Source organism: Microcaecilia unicolor, chromosome 14 (genome assembly GCF_901765095.1).
Source record: "Microcaecilia unicolor chromosome 14, aMicUni1.1, whole genome shotgun sequence".
Classification (NCBI taxonomy): domain Eukaryota; kingdom Metazoa; phylum Chordata; class Amphibia; order Gymnophiona; family Siphonopidae; genus Microcaecilia; species Microcaecilia unicolor.
The window spans coordinates 16,786,874-16,814,275 of record NC_044044.1 but is presented as its reverse complement, the minus strand read 5'-3'; the positions used below and the strand labels follow the sequence as shown (position 1 = coordinate 16,814,275).

The following is a 27,402-nucleotide window of genomic DNA, read 5'->3' as shown; positions in this document are numbered from 1 at the left end:
ATTTCACCCTGCATCAGCTTCACTGGTAAATTCAATACTTTAGGGACCTCTCGTACCCAAGGATTTTCAGCCTGCAAATACTTTTGGGACTTCCTCACACCCAAGGGATTTCAGCCTGCTTCAATACTTTAGGGCCTCTCTTACCCAAGGGTTTTCAGCCTGCAACTGCTTCTCACCTTTGGGACTCCTTCCCACCTGCCTAATCAATCCCTGGCTTCTGCTCTCACAACCAATCATTCTCCTTCCATTAGCTTCCCCCCACCCATACCAGCTGAGTTGAGCATTAGACTAATGATGAGCTCCTACACACAGGGTTTCCTATCTCTCTTTCCCCCTAGTGGCAGCCCATCTACACGTCCTGCCAGCTTACACCCATGTCTTCCCCCATTGCAGCTAGGAGTCCAGTCCGGGTTCCTCATCTCACCCCCTGGCTCCTTGCCTGCAATGCCTTATGGGACTTGTATTTCAGATGGAAACTGCCTTAACCCAACTATCCTGGATGTGACTTTATCACAGGTCTCAGACCCAAAATGGATGCACGGCAAATTTTGATTTTGCCGCACGTCCATTTTCAGCTAAAAAAAAAAAAGAAAGAGGACTTTTTTACAGGCGCGCTAAAAAACCCAGATTGGCACGCACCCAAAACACGTGCCTACGCCGCAAACCATTTTTCAGCGTGCCTTTGTAAAGGGACCCCATAGTTGCAACTCTCCTAGACGAAAAAGAAGCAACCTCGGCAGTGCCAATTTGTTTGCGTTTGTTAGTGGCATCCAACGTGGGGGTCACCTGAACTTGGGAAACAGCCCGCTTTAGATTTTTAGTATCAAAAGATTTGTACCTAATAAGACATAAGCATCGCCACACTGGGACAGACCAAACATCCATCTAGCCCAGCACCCTGTCTCCGACAGTGGCCAATCCAGGTCACAATCACCCGACAAGATCCACGGAGCAAAGCATTTTGTACTGCTTGTCCCAGGAATAGTGGATTTTTCCCTACGTCCATTAAATAACATTCTATGGCCTTTTCCTTCAGGAAGCTGTCCAAACCTTTGTTAAACTCTGCTAAGCTAACCGCCTTAACCACATTCTCCGGCAACGAATTCCAGAGTCAAATTACGTGCTGAGTAAAGAAATATTTTCTCTTATTTGTTTTAAACTTACTGCACTCCAGCTTCATCGCATGCCTCCTTGTCCTAGTATTTTTGCAAAGCGTAAACAGACGCTCCATATCTATCTTTTCCGCTCCACTCATTATTTTATATACCTCTATCATATCACCCCTCAGCCGCCTTTTCTCCAAGCTGAAGAGCCCTAGCCGCTTTAGCCTTTCCTCATAGGAAATTCGTCCCATCCCCTTAATCATCTTCGTCGCCCTTCTCTGCACCTTTTCCAATTCCACTATATCTTTTTTGAGGTCCTGCGACCAGAATTGAACACAGTACTCTAGGTGCGGTCGCACCATGGACCGATACAGTGGCATTATAATATCCTCATTTCTGTTTTCCATCCCTTTCCTAATAATACCTAACATTCTATTTGCTTTCCTAGCCGCAGCAGCACACTGAGCAGAAGATTTCAACGCATCATCAATGATGACTCCCAGGTCCCTTTCTCGTTCCATGACTCCTAACGCTGAACCTTCCATGACGTAGCTATAGTTTGGGTTCCTCTTTCCCACATGCATCACTTTGCACTTGCTCACATTGAACGTGGACATCACGCCACAATTTCAGAAGACTCACAAATCTTGACATATATAATTTATACTATAATGTGCGAAAGATCAGGAGTGTCCAAGCTGAAATTGCGCCCTGTCTGACAGCTCCCTAGAGCTCCTGCCTACTGTGCTACAGCCAACAACAGGAGTCCTCCACCTACAGTCCTGCCAGTGGGGGGCAACATTTTCAAGAGTGAGGGCCAGGCAAGCTGTGCAGGACTGCAGGGAAACTGCCTGTCTCTAGCCATTGAAAACATACAATATTAAAACACTGTCCCCCCACTGGCAGCAATGCAGTTGGAAGTACATAAGTATTGCCATACTGGGAAAGACCAAAGGTCCATCGAGCCTAGCATCCTGTTTCCAACAGTGGCCAATCCAGGTCACAAATACCTGGCAAGATCCCAAACAGTAGCAACATTCCATGTAGAACTGCAAACAATAGCAAGATTCTGGAATCCTAAAGAGTAACAAGATTCCATGTAGCACCCCAAAGAGTAGTAACATTCCATTCAGAATCCTAAGTACATAAGTACAAAAGTATTGCCATACTGGAACAGACCAAAGGTCCATCGAGCCCAGCATCCTGTTTTCCAACAGTGGCCAATCCAGGTCACAGATACCCAGCAAGATCCCAAAATAGTACAAAACATTTTATACTGCTTATTCCAGAGATAGTGGATTTTCCCCAAGTTCATTTAATAACGGTCCATGGGTCAATTTTAGCAGACAGTGGAAAAGGTGCCGGTACTCAGTACCCCCAAGTACCCCCTCAAAAAAAGCCCTGGAGGCAAGTAACTATCTCAGACTAAACCTCCCAAAAAAAAGTGATCTACAAAACTGTCCACTCTGCAGACTTTTCTTACCTAGGATAAGAAATAGACAGGAATATACTAGATTCCGTGAAATCCTTAAATCGTTCCTATTCAAACAAACCCTCACAAAGAACAACCATATCTCAAACAACTAATTATTACCTGAATTGGTTATTACTCTATTTACCATTACCTTTCTCTTTGCCTCATGTACAATTTCTCACTCATAATAGATTTTCTAAATATTAAACATCCATAGCTATCCCAGTATGTTTATGTACTGTATGATACTCCACCTACCCTCCTCTCCTCCTTCCTGAACACATTAATTGATTTGATTACTTTATTTTTTTGTCTATTAGATTGTAAGCTCTTTGAGCAGGGACTGTCTTTCTTCTATGTTTGTGCAGCGCTGCGTACGCCTTGTAGCGCTATAGAAGTGATAAATAGTAGTAGTAGTAGTATTGTAAAATTGGATTCTTACAACAAATTACTTTCTTATGCATTATTCTTTGTTATGTATCCTATACTGTTTATTGTAATCCATATTGAACTCAAACTTGTTTGGGATAATGTGGGATGTAAATGTCACAAATAATAATAATAAGAAGAAGAATTGGGACCCCCCACATCATCGATTTTTATGACAGAAGGAAACTCTTAGTACCTGTCTACCTGACAAAACTAAGGGGTCCTTTTACTAAGGTGCACTGAAAAATGTAGGCGCGTGTTTTAGACGCACGCAGATCCATTTTTCAGCACGCCTATAAAAAAGGCCTTTTTTCTAAATTTTGCCAAAAATGGACATGCGGCAAAATCAAAATTGGCACGCGTCCATTTTAGATCTGAGACCTTACCGTCACCCATTCACTTAGCGGTAAGGTCTCACGCGTTAACCGGGTGGTAATGGTCAGCACGCGTACAATGCTGATTACCGCCCGGTTTTCGCCCCACGCCAGAAAATAAAATATATTTTCCGACGCGCGTAACAAATGAAAATACCGCCCGGGCCACGCGGTAGCCAGGGCGGTAACTCAGAATTGATGTGCGTTTTGCGCTCGTAGACGCTTTCGCGGCTTAGTAAAAGGACCTCTAAGATTTGTGTCTTACTAAGATTTAACTGAAGTTATATAACAGAAGCATTACGACATTGATTGTTTGTTTGCTGAATTGTTGTATGTTTTTATAGACTGCTGTACGCCACATTGAGCCTGCCCATGGGTGGGAATATTGTGGGATATAAATGCTATAAATAAATAAATACAAACGAAGCCTAACGTCAAACGCGCTGTTAGAGAATGAGGAGAAGGATTTTTGAATTCTGTTAATTTGGATTTAATTGTAACCGTTTATTCTTTGACCGTTTGGGATAAAGTGATTTAGATCAAAACATTTCTTATTGATGACACCAAATGCATAGAAATCATCATCAATAAAATAATTTAACAAAGTCATACCTAGTATCTCCCCAACAAAAGATCCCCCACACTCCCCCCCCCCCCCCCCCCCGCCCTCAATCTAAACAAACAGAAAACAGCCATCAGGGGGAGCCTGGTTCCTTAGAGGATAAAGGGACTTAATATACTGCCTTTCTGTGGTTTTTGCAACTACATTCAAAGCGGTTTACATATATTCAGGTACTTATTTTGTACCAGGGGCAATGGAGGGTTAAGTGACTTGCCCAGAGTCACAAGGAGCTGCAGTGGGAATCGAATTCAGTTCCCCAGGATCAAAGTCCACTGCACTAACCACTAGGCTACTCCTCCACTTCTTACTCTTTGGGATTCCGGAATCTTGCTTTTCTTTGGGGGTTCTACGTGGAATGTTGCTACTCTTTGAGATTGTGCCTGGAATTTTGTTAATGGGACTTGATATATAGTAACATAGTAACATAGTAGATGACGGCAGAAAAAGACCTGCACGGTCCATCCAGTCTGCCCAACAAGATAAACTCACATGTGCTACTTTTTGTGTATACCTTACCTTGATTTGTACCCGTCCTTTTCCGGGCACAGGCCGTATAAGTCCGCCCAGCACTATCCCCGCCTCCCAATCACCAGCCCCGCCTCCCACCACCGGTTCTGGCACAGACCGTATAAGTCTGCCCAGCACTATCCCCGCCTCCAAACCACCAGTCCCGCCTCCCACCATCGGCTCTGGCACAGACCGTATAAGTCTGCCCAGCACTATCCCCGCCTCCAAACCACCAGTCCTGCCTCCCACCATCGGCTCTGGCACAGACCGTATAAGTCTGCCCAGCACTATCCCCGCCTCCAAACCACCAGTCCTGCCTCCCACCATCGGCTCTGCACACGGCCTCCCACCATCGGCTCTGGCACAGACCGTATAAGTCTGCCCAGCACTATCCCCGCCTCCAAACCACCAGTCCTGCCTCCCACCATCGGCTCTGGCACAGACCGTATAAGTCTGCCCAGCACCATCTCCGTCTCCCGCCACCGGCTTGATATATCACCTTTCTGTGGTTTTTGTAACTACATTCAAAGTGGTTTACTTATTTGTAGTGGGGCATTAAGTGACTTGCCCAGAATCACAAGGAGCTTCAGTGGGAATTAAACCTAGTTCCCCAGGATCGAAGTCCGCTGCACTAACCACTAGGCTACTCTGCCATGAAATTAAATGTAAATGCAGAATACTTTATTAATGGCCTATTCATGCTTGTAAAAGGGGGGGGGGTCAGGGATTTGATATATCGCTTATCTGTGGTACAATCAAAGCGGTTTATGTCTTTACTAGCCGTTAAGCCCGTAAAAACGGGCGAGATTTCCAGCTACCCTCCTCGCCGCCGCTCCCTCCCCCCTCCATGCCGGGCCCCCTGCACTGACCTGACAGCGCCTCTCACCTCCGTGTGAAAGCGCTGTAGGCAGCAGCAGATCGCTCTGCTGTTGCCTGCAGCGTTTCCACACGGATGTGAGAGGCGCTGTCAGGTCAGTGCAGGGGGTCCGATGCAGAGGAGGTCGGGAGCGGCAGCGGGGATGGGGGAAGGGTGGAGATTGGTGACCGCGATGTTCGTTTCCAGGCGGCAGCGTCCGACAGTGACTCCGACTCCATTTCCCTCTCTGTTCCGCCCTCTGACGTCATCATGTCTTGACGCAAGGGCGAGACAGAGAGGGAAGTCTCTACTGCGCATTTGCAGGTGAGTCGGTCACTTGCCGTTTATATGTTTGATGATTTGCAGGTGCTTTCTCTGTCCCTAGACGGCTCTTAATCTAACCCTCCTGTTTACTAAGCCGCAGTAGCGGCAATGCCAACAGTCATTCTAATATTAGGTTTTAATTTACTGTTTTATTTATTTATTGCATTTGTATCCCACATTTTCCCACCTATTTGCAGGCTCAATATGGCTTACAGAGATTTGTTATGGCGTTGCCATTCCAAGTTATCAGATACAATTGGTAATACAAAGAGATAAGTATGATACAAGTTTACCTCATTTATTATATTTATGTTTACTTTTGGTTATTTTACTATTGTTATGCTGTTAACAAAATTGTACGTTTTTTGTTAAACTGTACCTGCTGTACATCGTCTTGGGCGAATCTCTTCATAAAGGCGGTTAATAAATGCCAATCAATAAATAAATGTAAAACATTCACATACTCATATACAGCAAATGTTGCTATTTAAAAGCATGATGTCTTGGTGGTGGTGGTGGGGGGGGGGGGGGGGTAAATTAGGGGCCTGGAAGTTAATCGAAGGGAGATGTAAGGCTGAAGGATTCGCTTGAGGCGTCCTATAGGCTTGAACAGGCCCTGATCCTAAGAGAACTTGCAGGCCGCAGAGGTAGGGAAAGAGTTAAAGTTTGCTACCTGGCCTAAAGGTTTGTAAATGTGCCCCACCCTCAAAGGTGGAGCCTCTTTTTGCTTTCTAAGCCTGAGGTGAGTCAAGAGGGGCAGGGTTTACAGGAAAGCTTTGAAAACCTGAGAGCCAGCCATCCAGCAGAAGAGAAGAAAGGGATTCCATCCTCAGGTGCTGCTCTCGTGACAGATCCAAGAACCCTCTACCATTTACAGAGCCCTCCCAGGTGAGTCCATTTTCCAGTCTTAAGTTTTGATGCATGCTGCAGAATGTCCAGTAGCAATGTGAATGTGGACTTTTGGATTTAATTACTTGTTTTTCCCCAAATCTAGCTAAAAAAAAAGGCACGTTACAATTCAGATACCCATGTCCCACCTGTGTGGGGCCCATCCCTAAGTTAATTCTGGGGTTTCAGTTTGGCCTGTGTGTTTTGTCTTTTTTTTTTACCTTAAAATAAGTTGGGTTTTATTGAGATACAGGCCTCGCTTTCCCTTGGACTCTAGACGGGAGGAGACCATACACCCCCGCCCGGCCTTGCCTCTCAAATGAGTTTTATTTACTTTCCCTCCTCGCAAGCCTTCACCAGGCAAACATTTAAAGTCAGCAAAAGTCGATCATTTTTGAGCAGGTTTGTTCAGGTGCCTTGGACCAAAGAGACAAGCTTGGACCAGCCCTGCCGCTGACCAATGTTATATGTTGGCTAATTTAACATTTGTTTTGTCATGTGTGCTCTACCACCCAGGTTGCTGCAAGGGCATTAGTGCCTTGGGCGAAACTTCAGCGCCCCCCCCCCCCCTTCAATTAACTTTCATGCGCCTAATCTGCTCCCCCCTCCAAACCCCCCCATCATGTTTGTAAATATTAAAAATACCCTAACTGCAAAGGGCTAAAATATAAATCCGCATACGCGACCACTTTCTCATACATCTGCACCCAGCTATGGAACGTACTACCGAAGGCCATAAAAACAACGCAATACCTAACTATCTTCCGAAGGCTACTGAAAACAGATCTATTCAAGAAGGCATACCATAAACATCCATCTTAAATACTATACAATAAGACTATACACGACCTAGACACAACCGAAATCGTATCACTTGACTGACTAACCTTTTTGTTATTAGTGAACAAGCACTACCACTTCAATCCTTATGTCGAATATGGTCTCTCCATAGTCGATGACCTAATGTATGTTATAATCCAATTATTACTCAGGAACCTTCATGCAATACCATAATGTATTCTTCTTTACCATGTATGTATGCACATGGTATATATATATACCATGATCTGTTCCATGTATGTTATGTTCCATGTATGTATGCACCACCTTAACGCAACACCATTTGTAATTCTGTTACCTGGAAATGGAAACCGCCATTACGGCAAATGTAAGCCACATTGAGCCTGCAAATTGGTGGGAAAATGTGGGATACAAATGCTACAAATAAATAAATTAATTAAACTTTGCTGGGTATGAGTCTGTAGATATCACACACACAAAAATAATGAGGGCAATTTCCATAAGTCATTTACCCAGGTAAATGGTAGGGTTGTAAAGCCGGAAAATTGTCATTTTGTGTCGTTGTGTTTGTTTATGTCTGGGCAGTTGTTTGTTACGGGAGCTATGTCATCGAGTGTGCCCCTCGTTACAAAGTTGAGGGTCCAAGAAAACAACAAGGCAAACGATCTGCAAACTCCAAGATGGAAAAACAACAAAGCAGATCAATAGAAGATAAACATGAATTTATTAAATGAAAACCAAATATTCAAATCAGCCCGACACAGGCCGTGTTTCGCCCAGCAGGGCTGCGTCAGGGGCTACACAATAATCCTTTATTATCGATGTTAAGTGAATATTTGTATTGATGTAGCCGGATAATCACAAAAGGTGGCGACAAGAGACCCGGCCTGCACCCTCGCAACTCAATAATGCATTATAGAGTTGCGAGGGTGCAGGACGAGTCTCATGTCACCACCTGTTACATCAATACAAATATTCACTTAACATTGATTATTGTGTAGCCCCTGACGCAGCCCTGCTGGGCGAAACACGGCCTGTGTCGGGCTGATTTGAATATTTGGTTCTCTTTACAAAGTTGTACACTTCCCCCCCAATAGTGTACACATCCGTGTGTAATGGTTCAAACACGCACTATCTGAAAAAGAGTGCACGTTATTATCAGCAGCGGCGAAGATCGGTGGGTCGCCAGGGGAGCGACCTCTCCCCCAAACAGACTTCTACGGCGCTGGCCCCTATTTTTCACGCGGTCTTCGCGCCTGCATGTTGGGGCTTGCACCTACGCAGTCCACTCACCACTGCCCCCTGACGTCACAACCTGGCTACGCTTCTGGTTATCAGCGAACGAGAATAATCATGGGATATGTCGTTTTGTCATTGGAAACCACAGCCATCCCTAGTAAACGGGCTATCTGAAAATTACCCGCATGTACAGGTAAGAGTATATGCATTGGTGGTTCTTTGAATTTGTGTGGCTGTCAGGATCTATTGTTTTGCTTTTCTCTTTGCTGCCTCTCAGAAGCTGCTGCCCTAGGCAACCGACCAGCCTTGCCTAAAGGTTGGGCTAGCCCTGACTACCACACATCCAATATACATATACTACTAAATGGACTTGGGAAAAATCCACAATCCCAGGAATAGCATGTATAGAATGTTTGTACGTTTGGGAAGCTCGCCAGGTGCCCTTGGCCTGGATTGGCCGCTGTCGTGGACAGGATGCTGGGCTCGATGGACCCTTGGTCTTTTCCCAGTGTGGCATTACTTATGTACTTATGTGTTTACTTCATTCAAGACCACAGTGGGACTTTTTTTGCCCCTCTTTTTGGACCAGTAAAGATTATAGTCCAACATCTCCTACATTGGAAGAATGGGGAAGGGTGGAACAATCCTTTCTGAATACAGCCCTTACCCCTGCATAGCCTTTTTCTAGGGTTTTAACTATTTTTAATAACAAATCACTTTATGTAGCTCATAACCCTAAGAGACTTACACATCTTTTAAATGTTGCAAACTTTCTGAACTTTGTAAATTTTCTTGTTTTAACTCAAAAGTGTTTTATGGCATTTTTCTTCCAGGTACAATAAATCGCTGTCCCAAAGAGTTTATAATTTAAATGGGTAACCTTAGGATAGGAGAGTATGCAGTATGTTTCCAAGATATCACCTCTTAACAACAAGTCAACTCAACGTAACCCCGCCCCTTCCCTCCTCTCTTCTGTACCATCCATGAGTTGACGAGACAATTTTCCATGACTAACTTTCACCACTGGCTGAAACACCATCAATCAGAGACTTACTCTTCACTATTTAACAGCTTTTGAAATGAATCCTTGGCCCCAAATTCAAAGTTGCACCACACCCTGTTGTCTGAGAGAAATTTCTGAGCAGCTCTGTGCAAAACGGTGACATGACTCTACGAGTCTGTGCCATGTTTTTCACCACAGGCTCCTCTCTTCTAAGCTTCAAAATCCATTCATGTTTCTTTGTCCGAATTTGGGGTTTTTTTGCCGTGCTTTTGAATGATTGTTTCGGTAAGGGCCACCTTGGGATGGCTGTGGACTCTCTTGATATTTGAGTCCCTGGTTTACTTCCCAGTAGCTGGGTGGGGATGGTGAGCCATGGTTCAAAAAGAGCACAACATTTGAAGGGGAAAATGTTGGGAGGGGGAGCGAGGGAGGGAGGCGCTAGGCCCTAACCAGCAATTTTCAGCTGGAGATATGTCCAGTGGTGTGCTGGAGCAGGCTCTCACAGGCTCTCGAGAGCCGTTTGTTAAGTTTTTAAGAATTTTGGGAGCCGGTTCTCCATGGCTACTTTAACAAATGGATCCCAAAATGTGGGCTTGGGCCCCTCCTGAATTCTCTTTTACTTTGCTGGCGAGAGAGAGCCCCCTGCTAACAATTTATCATATGTCCCATTGTTCCACAGTTTAGCAGCATCTGGAAATGAAGAGGTTAATAGCCTGCATTATTGTCTCTGTGCTGGGGATAGATAGGGAAATTGTTCTTAGATAATATACAAGAAAATTGTTGTTTACAACTGCTAACAAGGACTCTTGCAGGCTTCCTTGGAAGCTTCACTCCCCACAGCCCAGGGGTATTGGGAGAGGCTACCAACAATTCTGGATCTCCTACAGATAGGTGTCAACATTACCTCGATGTCCTATACCATTCCTCACAGTGCCTCCTCCTGGAAGAGAGTGGGACTGCAGAAACTGACTTCCTCCACACAGCCAACACCCCTGCACCATCCCCTACAGGACAAGCTGGGGCTGCAAGTGCTCTTGGGCTTGGTCTTTGCATCTTGGTTGGCACAGAGGATGTGAAAAAGGAAGTTCTCTTGCCTTGCAGTTGTCCTCGGGGCACTGTGTGTATAGGAAGAAGAAGGACGGAGGTGAATCATATGGGAGAGACGAGATGCTAGGGACACTGCCACCCAGGCTGAAGGGTGGGGGGACTTCAATGTCACCATAGCAGATCTGGGAACAGGGAGGGGTAAGGCTAAAGGGCCATAACTGAGGCAGCTTCTGTACCATGATTAGGGCTGGCTGAGACAAACAGGAAGGGATAAATTTTAATTATTATTATAATTTTTTTTTTTTAACCTTACATTTTCTTCCCGCTTGTTTGTATTTCCAGTTCAATTAGATCCAGGGCTGGAATCTGATGCTCTGAGCTTTCATTCACAGCTGTCTGGAGAGGATCCCCCTATTTTATACCATCTCCACCCTCCCAACATTTCTAGGTCTGGTCATTCTAATGATGGTCCTGGGCCAGGGAGCCGTGAAATCATGAGACCTGAATTCACGTTTGAGCAATGACTACAATTCCCCAAGTCGCTAGGGGTTGTGAGCACTGCCACCCCCGCCGTAGCATCCCTAAATTCGACTCCAGCCTACCCAGGGAACAGAAGACCCAGCTCAGGTATTAAACCAGGGATCTTCCTCAAGGTGGCACCCGGCACTTAACTCTACGACAAACCTGAAGGAAAGAATCTAGGAGATCTGGGTGAAGTGTAGAGATGGGCTGTCATTTGAAATGAATGTTATCCGCTGCTAACAATTTACGACCTAATCAACTTTCGTAAATCAGTGAAAACCTCTCTCTTCAACAAGGCTTACCACAATGATCCATAATAGGAACTCTTATCGCATCTACACTTACCTGTTATTCTGATTGTTTTCTTTCTATACCTGATTGCTTAATTCTGTCATGTTATCCATGTTCTTTATGTATTACCAATTGTATCTTTTAATCTGGAATGGCGAATGCCATGACGGAACATTGTAAGCCACATTGAGCCTGCAAATAGGTGGGAAAATGTGGGATACAAATGCAACAAATAAATAAATAAATAAGAATGCACACAGTGGGCATATATCGGGAAGGAACGTGTACTATGTGCAAATAACACGCATTCTTTAAGGAGCGTGCGCACTTAAACCTGGCTTCTATTTGGGCACAGTGCTGATTTGCACACACAACGCAATTGCTTAATGAGCCGTCAACTATCAGTAACTGGATGCCAACAACCAATGATTGACGTTCATTGGCAGCAATTAGGATTGGCATGTGCATCTGGCTGTGCGCTGTTCTATAACGCTGGGTGCCAAATCCCATAGCGTGTAACCCAAAAGTAAGCGTGCCCCATAGGAGGGGCAGGTGCGTTCCGAGAAACTGCGTGCGTTGTTATGGTTCTAGGTCGGTTCCCACCTGGACAGTTCCCACCCACCCACTGCCATCTGGAAAATTAGCATCTAGGTCAATTCTCACCCAATCAATTCCCACCGCTCCAGGGAGGACAATTCCTACCCTTTACAAGCATAATGGAACAAGGTCTGGCATCTGTCGCCTTTGCTTTCCCCTTTCAGACATGCAAACTACACCCATGTCACTTCCCCTCCTAGACATAACCTTCTGCACACCACACCACAGAACACACAAACACACACACACACAAAACCAAACCAAAATCCAAATAAATAAAGAGCATAAAAAATACCACATTTAGAAAAAAACATACCAACCACCACCCCACTCCCGCCCGATTAGTAAATAACTTATTCCACTCACCAACCCTGCATGTTGATAGACTGCCTGAGATTTGCAGATTTGCAAAATGATCTTTGGTCCCAGCATTCACATTGCACTACTGGGGTCTAGAATACAACTCCCCCCCCCCTTCCCCAGGAATATTAATTTCTGCTCTGGGCTGTCCCCCCTCCCTCCCCCCAAAATCAATCCCAGAAAATTACCCTCACCCACCTGATTCACCTACAAAACAAGCTTTTCCTTTTTTGCCCACTCCCGCTCCATTCCACAACTTTTTCAACTCCCCAACACACATCAATTCACACCCGAAGTTCCACAAACCTTCCATCTTCACCACCGCCCGATCCTGCCTGTCAGTGTCTGAAAGAGCTTTACTTCCGCCACGATGCCACATCACACACAACGCAATGCCAGTACTTATGGGAGTTCAGACACACACACACACACACACACACACACAAAAAAAACACCTGGTAAAACACGCGAAAAAAGAAAATATATAAAAAAAAAAAAAAAAGAAAACTACGGAGGATGAGAGATGACCAGGTGGGGGTGGGGGAGACCTAGGAGGGAATTGTCCCCCTTAAGTGGGACTTGGACAGGCGGGAATAGTCCTAGGAGAGAATTGGTGGGTGGGAATTGTTGTTATAGAATACTGGTCCAAGTTGCATTTACACCAGGTTTCAGCAGCCGCAAGTCTGGCGTCCAAAGTTGGGGCACAGAAATCGGGGCTAAGCGTGATTTTATAAATGACGTCCATTTTTTAGCATAGTTTATAGAATTTGGCCATATGCGGGTATAGTATGCGCTATTAACGACATTCATTTCCACACAAAACGAAAACTTTCTGGGTGCCCGTCCCCAGTAAAGCCTCTCTGCTAAGCCCCAGAAACTCTCATATAAAGCTGAGCAAAGACATCACATTTTGTCATGATGAACCTCCTCCCTTAGCCGACAGCGAAAGCCTCTCTGTTTTTCTCCGGCGCTTGCGTCGTTCGTACTAGGACAGGTGTTCCTACCCTTGTCGAACACTAAAAGCATCCATCAGACAAGCTGGAAGGTGGGAGGCTTGAAGCAAATGAGGAAAAAAAATGTCCTTGCAGAGAGGGTGCTTGGGTGCCTTGGCCCCTCCCCTCCCTCCAATTCTGTCTTACAATATGAGCTTCCTGTGATAGACCCCAGGGCCCAGAACATTTTGTACAGTGCTGTGTTCACAGATGTTGCAGTGTTGATAAGTCATTTCTTAGTCACTCATTGTTGGGTTGAACTCCATTGTTTTGTGAGGTAGGTGAGGCAGTGGCATAGCCACCCTCCCTGCTTCCCTTGTTATTACTGCCTGGGTCAAATTATGATTTAGCCACGAGTTATCACTGTTAATCACCAAGATGTGGCAAAAGGCTCATCATTAGCAACATTAGCATCTTTTCCAGAGATGGGAAGGCGGTAGAACTAGAGGACATGAAATGAGATTGAAGGGGGGACAGACTCAAGAAAAATGTCAGGAAGTATTTTTTCACGGAGAGAGTGGTGGATACTTGGAATGCCCTCTCGCGGGAGGTGGTGGAGATGAAAACGGTAGCGGAATTCAAACATGCGTGGGATAAACACAAAGGAATCCTGTTCAGAAGGAACGGATCCTCAGGAGCTTAGCCGAGATTGGGTGGCAGAGCCGGTGGGGGGAGGCGGGGCTAGTGCTGGGCAGACTTCTACGGTCTGTGCCCTGAAAAAGACAGATATAAATCAAGGTAAGGTATACACAAAAAGTAGCACATGTGAGTTTCTCTTGTTGGGCAGACTGGATGGACCGTGCAGGTCTTTTTCTGCCGTCATCTACTATGTTACTATTAGCATTTTTTTTTTTTTTTGCTTGGACCTAAGATAGAATACCAAGTGGATATAGACTTTGCAAAGAACAGAAGTGTTGTAACAGGGCTAGCTTAACCCACGGCCCAGGTGAGCCTCTGGCCCAGGGTGCCAAATGCCTAAGCCTGTGATATCGCTGGCCCTATAGGTTAAGCTGGCCCAGAGCTTACCTGGCAGCGTTGCGTGTACAGAGAAAAAAAATAAGAGCTGGCAACCCCCTTACTCTTTCTGTCTCAGATGAAACGCTGTCGGTATTCAGGAGAGTGGGCCAGGAAGAGGTGCACTGATGGAAGGATGCAACACCAAAAGTTGGCTCAGGGCACCACGGTCCCTTGAACCAGCCATGTGTGGTAATGAAGTCATTCAGGGTTTGATAATACCACCTTTCTGTGGTTTTTGCAACTACATTCAAAGCGGTTAAATGGTATATTCAGGTACTTATTTGTACCTGGGGCAATGGAGGGTTAAGTGACTTGCACAGAGTCACGAGGAGCTGCAGTGGGAATTAAACCTAGTTCCCCAGGACTGAAGTCTGCTGCATGAACCACTAGGCTACTCCTCTACTCCTTTGGGATTCCGGAATCTTGCTATTCTTTGGGGTTCTACATGGAATGTTGCTACTCTTTGAGATTGTGCCTGGAATCTTGTTAATGGGACTTGATATACCGTCTTTCTGTGGTTTTTGCCACTACATTCAAAGTGGTATACATAGTATAATACAGGTATTTATTTGTACCTGGGGCAATGGAGGGTTAAGTGACTTGTCCAGAGTCACAAGGAGCTGCAGTGGGAATTGAACCCAGATCCCTAGGATCAAAGTCCACTGCATTAACCCCTAGGCTACTCCTCCATTCCACTCTGTGGTTCTCTCTGTGGCCTACTATTTCAAGTATTCCCTGGGCTTCCACGTTCATGCTGACCCCAAATTCTACAAGGGAGAGAGTTTATGGCAAACGGAATAGTCCGCGGAGAATCAGAACTTGCACACAGGACCTCAGCTTTCTCATTATGAGTAACACAGAAGTTGAGGTGTTGGATAAGGACTCCCACATGGCCTACACAGCCTGGCCCGGTTGCTCCCCTGCCCGTTCTCATATCCCACCCCCACCCCACATATCTGCTGTGTCACCGCAGATGCTACTCCATCCCTGATTCCCTCCTTTCTTGGCCCCTACTCCCGTCCCCCTTGCATCTTCCCAAAACATGCTGTAGTTCTGCCCTCACTTTGGGTGCTATCCTCTAGTCTCCCTCTGTCTCTTGCATGGCCATTGCCAGCGTCACAAACCTATCTGGAAAATCCTACAGCTGTTTGGGTTTATGCGCAATGAATATGCATGAGAGATATATTTGCACATAATCTACTCTTTTCAGAGCCTATGGAGAGGTAAGGGGGAGAGATGCCTCTTCGGTTCTAGGCCCAACATATCACCCTAAATTGCAGACCCCTAAATCTTACCCCTATCTCAGTGGCAGGGAGGGAGGTATTTTGCTAATGATGTGAAGCCTCCTGTCTCTGTGCTGGGTCCTCATCCATCAAATATAAAGTGGACTCAGCTCAGAGGTGGCAGAGGAATGAGGTCAATGCAGTTTCCTATCACATCTTATTTTTCTAGAACAGCATCACCTGGACTGTTCCCAGAGCCACCGAGAGGGGGGGCAGGGGGGACAAAATTCCCCGGGCCCGGGCCTCAAAGGGGGGCCCGGCGCCGGGGTCAGGCCGCCGGCACTGCAGTCCCCGGTCTCACCTGCCTGCCTCCTCGGCTCCAGGCCCCCTGCATTCGAAGCAGCAGTCATAGATCGCCTCCCTTCAGGCCTTCCCTGCCTGTGTCCTACCCTCGCAGAAACCGAAAGTTACATCAGACGAGGGTGGGACACAGGGAGGGAAGGCCAGAAGAGAGGCGATCTGCGACTTCCGCTTTGAATGCAGGGGGCCCGGAGCCGTGGAGGCAGGCAGGTGAGACCGGGGACTACAGCAGCAGGGGGAGCGGCGGGGGGGGGGGGGGCGTAGGCAGGGCGACCTTGCCCCGTGCCCAGCCTAATCTTTCGGCGGCCCTGACTCTTCCTATTGCTTCTCCTTAACCATTCTTTCCCCTTTCCTGCCCAATTTTCTTTATGACCCTCATGCCTACCTCTCTGGATTCCTCTACATCTTACCCCTCTTCTTTTCACCTGCCCTAACCATTCATCAGCTTTTCTTCTGCCAGGACTTCTCATGCTGTCCTCCTCGTGACCTTGCTGGGCCACTTCCTCTAGTGAAGCCTCTTCTTCTTTCTCACGTGCAGCAGGCCTGCCTGATTACGAAAAAGCAAAACCCAATTTCCTTGTTTGTTGTTTAAACCTGGGCAGGGCGCACGGGAGTTTCGGAAGTCCTAAGCGCACACATTGGCACACGTGAGTGATTAAGACCCGGACCGCTATCTTAACAGTTTTGGTTTCCAAACAAAACATGGCGAGTAGGGCCTGTGAGACGAAGCCAGAGAGAGAGAGAGAGAGAGAGAGGAAAGAAGGGGAGAGGCATGTTGAGGCTTGTTTGGTATGTATCTGGTTTCTCTTGTCTCATTTCTACCAGCTTCTCTCCATTTCTCTGGTTGGGGCCGTCCCCTTTCTGCTGAAATTCTTGGTGGAGGTATGTTTACAGATAACGTCACTCCCGTGTTGGTGGCATATGTTTGGCTCGTGAGTCGCTGGATGGCAACCAGAACAAAAGACTGATGTGTTGAAAGCAGTGGCACAGCCAGATAGCTAGTTTTGGTTGGGCCTGAGCCCAAAGTGAGTGGGCACGAAATTCTCATTGCCCCTCCTCAAAGCTGGTGAGGATCCCCAAGCCCTGCAAGCTGAAGAAGACCTCTTCCAACAGTGACAGTATCCTTGAGCTGCCATTGCTGCTGCTGTCAGCCTCCCCTTCCCTGCCCCATGCATGGGGGGGGGGGGGGGGGGGGGAGGGGCTTGAACCAACAGTAGCTCATGAAAATTTTCACTGACTGTCAAGGTTGGATTTTGTCTGATGTTGGAGGAGATCTTCAGCTGGCAGGATTTGGGGGATCCCTGCCTGTCCCAAGAAGGGTGCTCTAATTTTAGATGGTCCTGATGTCAAAGTGAGTGGGCCTCTACCCACCCAGGACCACCTATGGCTGCACCACTGAAGGACAGCAGGAAGGTCTTAGCCTTCTTTTCTGAGGCAGCAAACTTGTAGAGTAGCTCCTTTGCAAGGTCTGTGTCCCCCCTGCCCGCTTGATGGGAGGAAAATGTTCATGATATCTTGGGGTGGGGACAGACCCCCAAGTGATTAAAAAAAAAACAGGTTGATTCAGCTAAAAGCAATTACAAGTCCCTAAACTGAACTAAGCGAATTTAGGGCACAAAAACCTCGGCCTGCTCCTTACTTTAGAGCTGTCTTGCATTATAACTACAATTTCCTACTCGTGTTGGGTTGTTCGTATCCAGAGATATGTCTAACCTCACTGAGATCTTCCCTGGTATTATCTCAGGTCCTTAAACTCAAGTGGGCCGAGATTCAGTGGCAGTAGCCTCTACATTAATTTTAAAATGCTGGCTCTGACATTTACATGAATGCCTACCCTATACTCAGCACTGCTATTATCTAGTCATAGATGTGGAATGCAGTGACCGTTGCCTCTGCATCTGTTTCATGGGACAAAGGAAACGGCTTAGGTGAATAATTTCCTTAGCTTTGCCCTCTCTCTGGCCTGAACCGGGACCCTCACTATACAGGTAGTATTAAGCTTGGCTAGAGGGTTTTTGGTCAGATAACTAAGGGGGGAATTCTGTACAGGTTGTTCAAAGATAGGAACCGGGACGCTGCCGCTAACCACAAATTCTATATCGACAATTATGTGCATAATTGTCATAATAAAATACTAGAGAAAGTCCGCAGGTGCGAGCACTACACCAGGTGTAAAACGCTCCCACCTAACTGCTGTCAGATAGGCATAAACGGCCGATATTCAGCGCTATTTGACTGGGCTGGAACAGCTCTTGGCCGTTAAGTAAGACTTAACCGGATCAGCGTTAAAATCTCCTTGTGAGATAGGCGATTATCTTTGCTGAATGTCACTGCCTAGCGCATAGCTGCTAACCGGCTAGCCCCTAAGTTTAGCAGCCCAATAGGACCACCCAAATAGCAGGCCTATCTTTGGCCAGTGCTAAATATTAACTTGGCCACTTAAGTTTAAGCTGGCCAAAAAACCCTAGATATTCAATTCAGTCACTGCAAACACCCCGACATTGAATATCTGGGTTCAGGACTTAGCCAGCTAGCCTCCTGCAGGCTGAATATCGGTCGGATAATTGCTAGTATTCTGTAACTACCATGGCCTGGGCCATACCCCGCTTCCCGACTCGGCGGGAGTTGGGGGAAGAGTACAGTGGCCTCCTTGGAGGGCTCCTGGCTCGCTTCTTTGGCGCAGCAGGCCGCCGGAGCCATCACCTCAATTCTAGAATGCTCCTTTCTCTGCTTCCGTGTCAACAGGCCCAGCTCTCTTAGGCATGCACGTCTGTTGCGGCCCACGTTTTAAAGGGCCAGCGGTGGAAAGCCCAAAAAGGTGCCCGGAGCTGACGTCACAAATCTGGCCTATTTAAGGCAGCTCTGGACTTCAACGCTGCCTTCACAACGGGTCACCGTGGATTCCTTGCGTGTGTTGCGGTTCCTGTTTCCTTTCCTCCAGCTTGCCTTGCCTGCCTCCTCTCCAGTTCTAGCCCTACCTCATCTCCAGCTCCTGACCTACCTGTCTACAGCTCCTGCTCCAACCTTGCCCAGTCTCCAGTTCCAGCTCCAGCCCTGCCCCGTCTCCAGCTCTTGCTCTATCCCTGCCTGGCTCCAGTTCCAGCCTTGCCTCACTTGTCTCAAGTCCCAGCCTTGCCTGCCTTATGTCCAGTACCATCCTTGCCTGCCTCTCCTGCCTTGCCTGTTTCCAGTCCAAGACGGTCTTGCCTAGTGCTGTTGTGCCTAGCCCAAGTGACTTATCTGCTGGCGCTAACCGGTATCTGGCGGCAGCCCAAGGGCTTATCTTCCCTAGACCGTGACAGTAACTTGTGCGTGTAAGTGCTAGATATGCCCCCGATCCACCTGTGCCCCTCCCAGGTCCAAAGCCTCTTACAGTTGTACATTTTGGATTTTGCACGCACAATTTGTACAATACCGATTAAGGGCAGTTACACGCTTAACTGCAAATTGGCACCAATTGTATGTGTTATTGGTTAATGCTAATTAAGCTAATAAGTTACGCACACGACTGACGCTATTTTGTAACTTATATGTGCAACTTTGTATGCTAAGCAGAAAATTGGGAGCGCAATATTATAGGAGGTACCTGTACAGTAGCCAAAAAGCCACTGATGGTGAAGTGATGCTTTCACTGGTCATCAGCGAACGTAAAACTTCTTTTGAATATTAGGCTCAAGAGAAGAGGTGTCTTGACAACTTGACATTTCGTTCTTTTAGATTGTAAGCTCCTTTGAGCAGGGACCGTCCTTCTTTGTTAACTTGTACAGCGCTGCGTAACCCTAGTAGCGCTCTAGAAATTTTAAGTAGTAGTAGTAGTAAGTAGTGTCTTAAGCAAGTTGTGTATCTTTTGACTAGATCAAACAAATTAACGTCAGTCGAGTCCAAATATCCCTTACTGCTTTTTTGGGTTGATTCGATTTTCCGATCTGACGAAGACGGGCAACCTTCGAAAGCTAATCAAGAAATGTATTAAGTTATGTCCAATAAAAAAGGGGTCATCTTATTTTCTTTTCCATGTTTTATTTTGTTTGATTTCTATTGATAACCTTTAAGAGTGGACTAACACGGCTACCACACCTCTCTACTCGGGTTGATCCCAAATTCCAGAGCAACCTCTCGGACATCTCTCCTTCCCAAACGTGTTAGCCTTTCCTTAATACTCTATTCGTTTTCTCCTGCTATGCTTCTCTGCCCACTCTTTACAACTTGTCTTCTCCTCCTTTGTCACTCTTTTCCCACCCCTCATTGAATTCAAGAAGACTTGGGATGGGGCACAGAGAAGATCCTCTGTGGAGTGATGAGTCTAGCCAGGGATGGGCACAGAGGACCATCGGTGCTGGGGAAGCAATGTATAGAGCCTGGGATGGACAGAAAGGACTATTAGTGATGGGGGAGCAGTGAGAAGGGTCTAGGATGGGCACACCAGATCCTCTGTGGTGGGGAAGCGATGAGTAGAGCTTGGAATGGACACAAAGGATTCTCAACAGTGGGGGAGTGCGAGATAGAGTCAGGATAGATAAGACCCCCCAGTGGGGAGAGTGGTGGGCACAGAGGCTCTTGAGCAATCTGTGGGGAAGGAGTAAAGCCTGGAAAAGGTACAGAAGACCTTTGTGGTTGGAAGAGGGTGAGTGACAGAGATCACATAGGCCAGAGACTGGATGAACGGCAGGTCTCTCTATCTGCTGTCACACGTTTCTAAAATATTTATTATCTACTCCTTGTTTCTCATTCTTTCCACCTTCTTTGTTTTCCTTCTGCTCTCCTCTCCCTATTCTGATGCTTGCCGCTCTCTCACTCTTCACTGTCACCCCTTCTCCACCCTGTCCAAACACTTCCTGGTAGCAGGTTTCTCTCTCTAGCCTGAGGAGCAATTCACACTCATTGAGCTGACATTTCTCTGCATTCCAGGCATTTCTCTTACTGTGAATGTAATCCTTTGCAATGGAGGTCATGCATGTTAGAGTTTCTCCTTCAGTTTCATTGGCGTGATCTCAACTAATACTGCAAGTCAGGGGTTGTCACACAGTGTCGTAAGCATCCATAGGCACGGAGAGGAATTTTTTTTTGCCCCTTGTGCTCGTATTTTGCCAGCGCCGCTGCACAGATCCTTCTCTTGGTCCCTTCAGATTTAGCTTTGCCTTGATTTTTCCACGGGCTTCTCCAGGGGCAGTAGAGAAAGCTCAACGCAAAAGGTGAGCATGAGACCTGCCTGCTTTTGCAGTCTGACAGACCATGTGGCACCCAACCTCCTCCCCTTGCATGGGTTCCATGGACAGCAGTGGGGAAACCAAGGCAGGCCTGGATGGAGGCACAGAGGCAACAATCTGATGCCTATCAAAATTTGGCACTGAAGGCAGTTGCCTTTGTTGCCCATGCTTGAATCCAGACAAAGCTGGATAGGTGGAGCTGGGTTCATCTGTCCCTTTCTACAGGTCTTACTTGACCTGTGGTCTTCCCTCTAAACCAAACTCCAACTTGGGGGGGGGGGGGGGAGGAGAAAAGGCTTAACCTGTAGACCAGGTATGGTCAGAACCTGGGTATTATGGTGCCTTTAATTGCCAGCACCCTGGGCCACAGCCTCAAGTGGTCCAATGATTAAGCTGGCTCTGGACACCTTAAATGCTGCACTAACTTTATTTGATTAGTGGTCTGAATATTGCCAGTAACCCCCTAATCCGATAAATTTGCACATCAACTATACGCTAAGCATGCAAAGTTATACAATACTGTCGGATGCAAGCATATCTTGAATGATTAATGAGCTGCTATTTGGCATGAACAAGCAATTATTACTGTAATTGGCTCTAATTAGCAGTAATGTGTGTAACTGCCCTAAGCTGATATTCTATAAACCATGTGCGCAAAATCAAATGAGCGTACATGCAAGAGAAGCGTGGACATGACAGGGGCACGGCTGGGTCAGGGGCATGCCAAGCACTTACGTAGAATAGCTAATGCAAGGAATTAGGCACAGGCATTTACGTGAGTCATTGAACTAGCACAAGCGCTGATGTGTAAGATTAGGTGTGTAACTGTTGACATATTATTCTGTAACGGCAGTTAAACGCATAAATGCTGATGTAGACTCTGCATTTATTGCACATTATATCGGAAACCTAACTGTAGGCGAATTTTTTAAAAATTACCCCCACACCCTGGATTCTATAAATGGCGGCCAAAGTTGTGTGTGCAAATCAGAGCACGTAGCTGGTTTGCACGCGCAATGTCATTGTTTAACAAGCCAATTGGCATCAATAATTGGCTGCTACCAACCAATTGTTGGTGTTAATTGGCTTTAATTAGGATTTACGCGATCGTATTCTATAATGATCTCCACAAAAATCCTAACTGTGTAAATGTTGGGGAGGGGGGGGGGGCATGGCCTGGGGCGTTTTGAAGCATTCCAAAATTTTATGTGCGTAAATACAGAATTCAGCTGAACTACGCCTAATTTAGGCACTAACAGTTACACCAGGTTTTAGCAGGCATATTTGCCGGAGGCTAAAGTTAGGCGCAGTTTATGCCCTAAACGTTATTATATAAAGGATGCGTACCCTTTATAGAATAGCACTCAGCACCCAAAACATTTTTGGCACTAATTTTTAGGTTCACTAAGTATTCTGGGCTTCAATTATAGTCTCGGTTTCCCAATCAATGAATTTATCCAAAGTTATCAGAAACCATATAAATAAAAATAAAAAAAAGAAATAAATTTAAAAACACACAAAAAAAAATCTTATAATTTTAAATAATATATTGTGCTCAGTTTTTTGGTGTAATACAACAAGACCCGAAGACTCGAGAACTAGAAACACGGACGGGTGCGAGGGGTGATTGAGACATACAAAAAAAGTATTACATTGACCCGTATTTGGACTCGCACCACCCCCGGCATTGGTTCACCAGAAGTTTGGGGATCCATCTTGTCCTCCTCCTTGTTTAAGATAAGCAGTTTTTTTTTCCTTGTCTTGTACTAAAACATTGCTTTCAAAAGACATGCTAGGTTTTTTTTTTTTTACATCTTGTATAAACAACAATAGGGAGTGGAGGTTGGTTGTGCAATGATGGTGGCATGGTGAAAGTACATATCTCAAGTATTGCACCAAAAAACTGTGCACAATATATTATTTAAATTATAAGATTTTTTTTGTTTGTGTTTTTTAAATGTAAAAAAACATTTTTAGTTCTTTTTTTTATTTATATGGTTTCTGACAACTTTGGATAAACTCATTTTTAGGTGCCAGTTATAAATTTACCACCATATCCCCATAGCGCGCCTAGTGTTCCACTGAAAATCCAGGCATATTCTATAACAGCACGTATAACTTAATTGGCTTAACAAGCCAATCAGCATTGTTAAAAGCACTTAAAAAGTAATAACGAACACCGATTGGCCATAATTAGAATTCACATGCACAAAGCGTATTCTGTAACGCAGTGCGCCTACATTTTAATGCATGCTGGCAAAAGGGAACGTGGTTCTTGGCGGGGAAATGGGCATTCCATGGGCGTTCCAAAATTTGGACACACTGTTATAGAATATGGCCCTCTGCACCTAAATCTACGTTCATTGGTGTAAATGGTGGCGCGTAATTTTAGGCGCTGGGATATCAACTAAGCGTATTCTATATACTGTGCCAAAATCTAGGCACCACTTATAGAATATGCTTAGGTACAAATGTTTTCCACGCAGATTTTTCAGGCGCCATGTATTGAATCTGGCCCATAGTGCATAAATGCAAGGAGGTGTTCATGTGGGCGGAGTATGAGAGGGGCATGGGCGGGACTGCCACTTACAGAATACTTATGTGACTGTAGTTATGCCAGGTGTATGGCCGGTGTCACTGTGGGCATGTAAATGCAAGCCGTGCCAATGCTGGGTACCCAGATGCCAATATCGAACAGGCTGCCACCGCCCAGCATCGGGATGCCCACCTATCGAACTGCCCCTTAGAATGCCATTCTTGAGCAATTTTGGTAGTCCTTTTCAAAGTTCACTTTCACCACACTCTCTATCTCTTTCTGCCTATCAGACCTCATTTAGTCAGAGCTAATAAAAGGGGCACGATCTGGGGGACAATTTCAAGCCCATTTAAACCCTACCCAATGACCCTACAAGAGTATGAAAGAGGCAGAAACTGTCACAAATTGATTGAGATACACCAATGTTACTGGCAAGAGGAAAGCCTACGTTGCCAATGGGTCAAGATGCTATATTTGTCCATGCATTCCCCTCTCCCCCTCCCAAAAAAAACAATCTCTAAACTTTATCATTCCCCCATTAGCAGCCAGTGGCTGTCCTGACTCACCCTTTAGGTCCCATGGCACGTCATCACTTGTAATAAGAAAAAAACGAATGTACACTATTTTTGCATCATGAAAGAAGTGTTGTGTAGAGTGTTGCCAGGGACTACAGTGAAGGCCAAGCAATACTGGAGGATTCTCTTTGCCTTGACCTCTGGGTCCTGGGACTTTATCTAGATCCATTTCCTCGTTTTCTCTGCCTTCTCACCCATCTTTCTATTTTTCCTTTCTCTAGTGTACATCTCTGCCCTTTCATATTGCTCCATAGCTGCTGTCTCTGTGGGTGCTTCAGCGTCCTTTATGCTGAGCAAAAAGCCCATCAAAAGTGTCCAGAGATGGTCATAATTTGGGCTGTATTAAGTAGCCCCAGTTCTTTTGAAAAGTTGGCTTCTCTACATTGTCCTTTCTCCACCTTTTACGCTTCTCTCTTTCTCTACTTCCTCCTTTTTTTTTTCTCTCCTCCCCTCCCTGCCCTGCCTCACCGTATCTTGTGATTTTCAGGCCAATCCCCTCAGAAGCTGTTTCTCCAGCTGCTGGCTCATCTCTCCTCTGCTACAGACATTTCAGAGTTGCATCACAGTCGTTTTTTTCCTTTCCCTCTCCCTCTCCCCAAGTTCCAGTGTGTTCAGGACTTTGAAGGAAGGATTTTGGATGAATGTCTTCTTGTTATGCTGACACAAAACACCCTAGACATCCAGAAAAGACATCCTTACAGTCCCTACCTAATACTACAATACCTGAGAACGGTAAATCGAAATAGTGCTTGGGGGTGGGGGGATACAAGGAGCCAGGCATGATCTTGGTCCTGGATAACACTAGATTTATGATACTTTTGACTGGATCAGGAAGCACAGTCTGTACCTTTGACACAGGAAGGATGATACCTGGAAATGGTGGAAGCCATTACATGGCCGTCCATGCCATCAGGGTACATTCTTGACAATCACTGTAAGAAGACGACAGAACTGCACTGAGATTCATTGAACGCCACTGGAAGAATCCTCAAAGAAAGAAGGGTGAGATGCGATGAAAGCTTCAATAAGGTACCAGAAAGTAGCATTTTCCCATATCACTGCCAAGGGGTCATCATGTGAATCTGAGGGGAGGGAGTCTCTCAAGGAGTGTGAGAAAATCTCAGTGAAAAAAAGACATAAGAAAAGGACTCTGAAGATCAAGCTTGTCCCTACCAGTGGCCAGTCCCCAGGCATCCAGATGAGCCACCCAATCTGGAGCAGCCTCATTCATGCTGGACATATCAAAGCTGAGGGACCCTCAGATCGAATCGATGAGAATGCATTCCTTTTCGGGGTGGTGTAGCCCTGGAATCAGAAGATTAATGGAACCGTAAGAGTTGCAGAATTCAAGCATTCATGGGAATCTTTGTGGTGGAAGGAACGAGGGAGAAGACCACAGATCCAGTAAGACCTGTGATGATGCAGTACGCCACCAAAAAATGGGCAGTCTGAGTGGCCCAAGCAGTTCGTATCAACCAACGTCACCTAGACTTCCACAAGTCTGTTCCATTACACAGCCTTCTAATGAAACAATGTGCCCCTTCGGGTTTTCTCCCGGGATCTTGAAACTCACTTCCTTTCTCACATCAACCCCAAAAGCTCCTTTTCCTGACTCAGACTTGGCACTGCCCCATGTGGAGAGCACCTCTATAAAGTAGTGACTCTGTTTAGGTACCTAGAAGGTGCATACTGGAGGCTATTCTAAGATCTAGGTGTCGTCGTGAACAATACACTGAAATCAGCCCAGTGTGCGACAGCAGCCAAAAAAAAAGCAAACAGGATGCTAGGAATTATTAGACCAAGAATATTATAATGCCGACTACTCTAACGGAAATTATGCCGGATGCAAAGAAAATCTTATAAAGAAGCTTCAGACTGCTCAAAATACGGCAGCCAGACTTGTATTTGGATGACCGCGATTTGATAGGGCCAAACCCCTTCGTGAAAAACTACATTGGCTACCAATCAGAGAACGTATTACTTTTAAAATTTGTACCATGGTCCATAAAATTATATACGGTGATGCCCCAGGATATATGTCTGGCTTCATAGACCTACCAACCAAGAAACTCAAATAGATCATCACGCTCTTATTTAAGTCTCCGCCACCCTAGTTGCAAAGGACTCAAATACAAACCAGTTCATGGATCCAGCTTCTCATATATAAGTACGCAACTCAAAACCGTGAAAACTACGTACGACCACCTCAACTTCCGGAAATCACTGAAGACTTACCCGTTCGAAAAGGCATATCCTAAGGACCCAACTTAATTATCTGAATCCAGCAACTCAAAGAAACCCAAACTTGTTATGAACTTAATGAACTTTACTTAACTTCCCTCTCTATGTTTTCCTAATGTGTCTGTACATATCTATTTCATTCATAATACATCACTTTATATTTGGTTCTTAACCGGAGGAGGCTTTCGCCCCACGGCGCTAAGTAAGCCACATTGAGCCTGCAAATTAGGTAGGAAAATGTGGGGTACAAATGTAACAAGTAAATATAATGCCTCTGTATCACTCCATGGTGTAACCTCACCTTGAGTATTGCGTTGGGCTTATTGCTGCTTAGTAAAAGGAGCCCCCAAAAAATCACGAAGTAGTAACACTAAAATGTCAGGTAACATCAACATAGCTTAAGATAATTAAATGTTGTTTAATGTTTATTTGATTTTATTTTAAAAACTTATATACCACCTATAACTAGGTGGTTTCCATGAAAACATTCATATTCAATCACAAATACAAAAACATTACTCAGCATCAAGACTCATGTATACGCAGAAACAAACAGTTTTGTTTTCAAAAGCTTTTTTTAACTGCTTAAGGTCAGAGCATCGCCGAAGCCGGCCAGATAGTTCGTTCCACATGGAAATTCCATCTCACACGAAAGCCGAAGCTCTTGTATCAGCCAGTGGCATAGCTACATGGGGCCACGGGGGTCTGGCCCCCATGGATTTGGCTCTGGACCCCCCTGCCGATGACCCTCTCGACCCCCCTCCTCCGGCCGCCAACCCACGCAAGGCTTCGTTCTGTTTCTAAGTCTGACGTG

General features: G+C 45.8%; 1 protein-coding gene across 1 annotated transcript in view; it reads left to right on the top strand.

Annotated features, from left to right (window-relative positions):
- Positions 1–6,495: 6,495 nt before the first annotated feature.
- LOC115458131 (activated CDC42 kinase 1-like) overlaps positions 6,496–27,402 on the top strand; it is a 46,914-nt gene continuing 26,007 nt past the window's right edge. Inside the window, exon 1 of the mRNA XM_030187983.1 lies at positions 6,496–6,577. The gene's annotated coding sequence lies outside the window, so the exon portion shown is untranslated. The remainder of the gene's footprint in view (positions 6,578–27,402) is intronic.